The following is a 5000-nucleotide window of genomic DNA, read 5'->3' on the forward strand; positions in this document are numbered from 1 at the left end:
TCAACTTGTTCTTTGCGTCCAAAACGAGTATAGATGATTGTTATTTACATCCACTCGAGAGGAAAATACGAGTTTCATTCGTGAACAACTGTAACAACGATTAAACCAAATGTTAAGCTTCAATTTATTTTATTCACCTGTGCTGTAGAGGTTTTTACCACTTGCAAATACGCATCCGTAAACATAGCAAACGGTTTGTCCAAAGAAATCCACCAAATTTGAGCTACTTGTTCCTCCCGTCAATGGCAAATTGTTCTGTGACCTTTTTTGTTGAGCTGCAAGATGTCGTGGTAAACTGAAAGCCCTTGACGAAAGGAATCATTTTGTTTTTCAACCACACAATCCCGCTACGCCGGGCGCCATGTAAGTCGATCCAAGTTTTAAGCTTTTCTTGAAAATAATCTTTTGCACTTATTCTTGTCACTCTAAAATTCAATTTACTGATCATCTTTTAAAGCTAGTTCTTAATCTTTATGCCTTTTCGGCGAATGCAGCGCGAATTAAAAGACAAACTTCGATGAAGACGAAGTTGTTTTGCTCAAACAGAAGAAACCAACTGAATGTGGAAGACGTACGTTCAGCCAATCAGGAGCCAGAATTTCTGGCGCTCGACCAATCGTGAGCGAGTAATTTTGCCGTCTTCTCAAGCAAAATTAAGAAAAAATACCCTCTTCATTTACCAAGCAGCAGTCAGTAATTTTGCCCTCTTTGTTATTAAATGTCCTTATGGTAACGAAACAAAAATTGAAAAGCTCCGACGTCTCCTATATGAAGCGCCAACAATTCACAATTCCTCAATTTGATCTGAAGATGGTCTTGAGAAGGTCTATCGCTTGGAACGTCAGATCGCAAATCTTCTCTCCGACGTGAAAATTGCCATTGTCACCTTGCTCCCTTTATTTTCAATTTACAGCAATGATTGCTGTAAACGGAACAATCCGAGAATGATATTAAGTACACGTACGAAACCTGAATGCTAAAATCCGTATTTTCGGAAGTACTATCCCCCGCCTAGTACCTTCCGGAAGTAGAAGCCTTTTGAAAATTACCCGCCACTCGATAGGAATGAAAGTTAACACTAAACGAAATAAATCGATAATACAGAGTTATTTCGATTTACTCGAAATGTGATCAAAATATGTAACGTATCGTATCACAATGACAAATGCAACTCATCATACAATTATCTTTCAAAGTGTGTTGACAGTTGCCACAGCATCTGTATGAACGATGTAGTTTGTTACGTGGACGAGCATTTGGGGCCTTTGAACATTACAATTTGCGGATATCATGTTATCCGTCCAGCTGCTACATTACGAACAGTTTTCTAAACATTCCAAGTAATCCCAAGAAACAACCCCTTTCGCTTGCTACTACTGAAATTTCGTATGAGAGGATATACACTGTAAGTATCTCGTTACTAATACGGCGGGAAAACTTTATCAAGCAAAATTGATTGTCTACTGCCGATGACTACTTACGATCTTGTCTTTAGGACTCGTTCCATGAAAGACCCCTCCCAAGCATACATCTTGACTGTACGAATCCCAGAGATGATTGAGTTCATCAAATTGACTCGTTCATCCGCCACGTTAGAAATTTTAGATCGCAAACTTACAAACCATCTTCCAGCAATGCCGTAGTAAAAAGGAAGAACAAGGAGAAAAACTGTGCCCGACATAGCTTTCCATCCAAACAAGTGAAACATTAGAAAAGAAAGACTGCAACAATTCAACAAGGCTCCAAGGAGAAGAACCAATTTCTCTCCTACAGGTTCGAAGCGCTGAAGGTCACTAGCAATAAGGTTAATCACGTGGCCTCGTGTTATGTTGGTAAAATCTGCTTGTCGGAAAGTGAGAACCTGCAATAATTCCACAAACGAGTTCAGTATTCAATTTTTTTGGATAAGTAGCTGTTGTTGCTAAACTCTCACGTTTGCTTTCACCCTGAATTGGCAATAAATATTGACTTTGTAAATTGACTCAAGAAATGCCATTCAGTTTTAACCCTAAGCAATAGAAAAGAGAAGCAGTGAGCACCATTAGTTATTCCAACAGCAACAATTTTTCAGAGTGTTTCTGTACGTTTTCTGGATTTTATAGCTGTGATTAATAATAGTAATCGAACTGAGTGGAGTGCAATTTGGTCTGAGATCATACTTGTGCTTTCAAAATTGCAAGGCACGAAGTTCAATTACCACTTTTGACGTCCAGTTTTAATCGCTCAAATACAAGATTTTAGTCAGTACCAATATTTTATTGATCCATGCAGTTGCTGGTTTATGTTAAAAGCGGACACAAAATGGACACTGAAATTAGGAAACTCCCCTAAATGTAGGTCTTCAGCCTGAACGAGCTCATTATCCTCATTCAGAAACTGTGAGTAATTAAATTTGTCCATTAAAAAAAAACGAAAAGTTTTCGGAACAAAAGTTGCAAAATTCGCCAAAAATGCAATCGCTTTGTTTGTCTTTCATTTTCTTGCAAATTTCTTTGGTTACATTAATTAAACAAGCCTTGAAATCTCATTGGTTGATGTGTTTTAGTGTTCCTTTCTCATCGGCTGGGAAAAAGGGGTGATTTGGAGCAAAAACTAGTACAATTCATGGATAAATCGCACTGCTGAGAGCCGATCCGATTGCAAGGATTACCAGTGGTTTTTTAAATGGATAGTATAAAGCCAAAAGCGAGTTCATTAATGTAACTTGAAAAGGGTACCATCACCGGGGAAAATCGAAAAATTATTATTTGATTTCTTTTCAGTTCATAACAATAATTTCTTACCCTTTGGTAAACAAGTGCAATTGTCCCTGATTTCCACCTTAAACTTATTAATGCAGCGTGGTACAGAAGCTGGTTGTAACACAAAGATTCGCCAAATTGACTCAGACAAATCCCTGCACCGTAGAAATACGCCCAAGAAACTTCTTCATCTGACCCTTTCATTAGCTCAAGTAACAACAAACCCAAACACACTGGCCGAAGGACTCTAAACATAGCCCGTAGAATGAGGAGTCCCAAAAGGTAGAGGTGGTCCTTCCAAGATAACATTCGAAGAAGAGCTCTAAACAATTGATATCCATTTCCTCTTCGCCCCTTGATATGCTCTGTACTTTCTTCAGCCCAGGTCATCTGCAGTTTTTCAGCGGACATTTTGGTTTTGTCGTCATCAAGTAAGGGGAACAAATCTTCATTTTCGAGTGAGCGCCTGTTCCCGATTGAAAGAAGTTTTTTCAGCCACCAAAAGAAAAGAATAGAAAAAATATTGGCATTTTTTCTGGGATTCTCCTTGTTGGTCGACTCTGCATCCAGAAGATCATAATGCACACCCATTTGGCAAATTTTCTTTAATTTAGCTCGTAAGTACCTAAAGTAACGTAAAGTAAAGTAAATAATTATATTTATTGCGCTTTGTATGCAAGGAAACGAATCAAACAAACATAACAGCGTTTAATTAAGACTCTCTGACTACATAAGTGCTTTGCGCAGGTCTGTTCAGGTTCAAATTCTGTTTGATAAAGTGCACCCGGAAGAAAATAAGAGAAAATTTTATTTTTCCTCTGCTACCGACGAATGAAAGAAAAATAGCCTAGATTATTAAAAATATGCTTGAAAATATACAAGGTTAATGCTCAGTAGTTGCACCAATTAGGGACTGATCGGGTATAGAAGTATTTTCAGCACGTAATTAATCGCGTCGCGTCTGCTATTCAAATATAAAAATCTATTCTTTTTAGATATTATCAACCCATTGCAAATGGGTTGTTTACTTAATGTAATGGGACCGTTGCGAAAAATCATGTTCCTTCTTGTTACCATGGTGCTGAAAGTACTGTGTCAAATACAAAGCGCAATGGAATTGCCCCAAGCCATTCCACGACACCTCCCTTTAAGGGGCTAGGTCACGCAATTTTAGGCAATTTCAGCACTGATCGAATGGTCATACAATTAACTAAAATATCAAAATAACTGTTCAAAACTATAGAAGAAGTCTAACAAAACACAGGGAAGCCAAGAAGGGACATGGATGGACAAAACTGGACAGGATTGAAATGGATTCAATTTGGGTAAATTTGAAAAACGTCCGCCCACCTTTTTTCAAATTTATATCAATCTATATCAAAATGTCATTTACAAAGCTGGAAAATCATTCTCAGTTGTTATGTGGCCGTGATTTTGCAATGAAAGACTCTTGCTCTGCCAATTTGACGTTTAGAGCTCATAATTAACAAAATTAATCAAAATTACCTAAAATAGCGTGACCTAGCCCCTCTAAGAAGACAGTTTTATTTTATACGCCAAACTGTGCGCGTGACATCAGAGAGATTCGGCAAATGTCAAATATGAGGCTGATTACGTAGGCGCGATGCTAAATCTTTTTTCCGACCAAAAATTGACCTTTGAGTTGTCATCAAAAAAGGTCACTCGTGATCTAAAGATAAAGATCACTTGTGATCTTTATGACCTAGTCGTAATCATTCTCATCGAAATTTCAGCCATTACAAACTTCTGGGCGGTTACTTTTACTCCTTCTAGACTTCTTCAACAAATTTTGTCAACCAAAATCTTCAACGACTCTGCCGTCATGTTAACAACGTTCGTATCTAGACTTCGGATTTTGTCCCGTTCCAAGTCGAACCCTGATTTTTCGTTCGCTGCTTGTTTGTTCAGCCTCGATTCAGCCTTGATTCAGCCTTGCATTTCGCCTGCGAACGCAAACGTATTTCCGGCGGTCGTTTCTCGGAAATACGTCTGCGTTCGCAGGCTACCTTGCATTTCGCCACTGTGCGAAAATATTAAAAGACCATTTTGTGACATATGGAATTGATTTTGGAACGAATTTTTCCAACATTGCTTTTTCTTCATCGGCAGTCATCAATTCTCTAAACGTTCCCTTACGCAGCATTTTTAACCAACCTTCTTCAACCATTGACAACAAAGAATAAGCACTGAAGGAAGAACAAACATGCTTTTAAATCACCATGCTGCTTATAAAGTCCA

At 38.3% G+C, this 5000-nt stretch overlaps 1 pseudogene; it reads right to left on the bottom strand.

Moving 5' to 3' along the window:
- Positions 1–3332, bottom strand: part of LOC138059924 (ATP-binding cassette subfamily C member 4-like) — a 10319-nt pseudogene extending 6987 nt beyond the window's left edge.
- Positions 3333–5000: the final 1668 nt, after the last annotated feature.

This window comes from Montipora capricornis, chromosome 8 (genome assembly GCF_036669925.1).
Source record: "Montipora capricornis isolate CH-2021 chromosome 8, ASM3666992v2, whole genome shotgun sequence".
NCBI lineage: Eukaryota > Metazoa > Cnidaria > Anthozoa > Scleractinia > Acroporidae > Montipora > Montipora capricornis.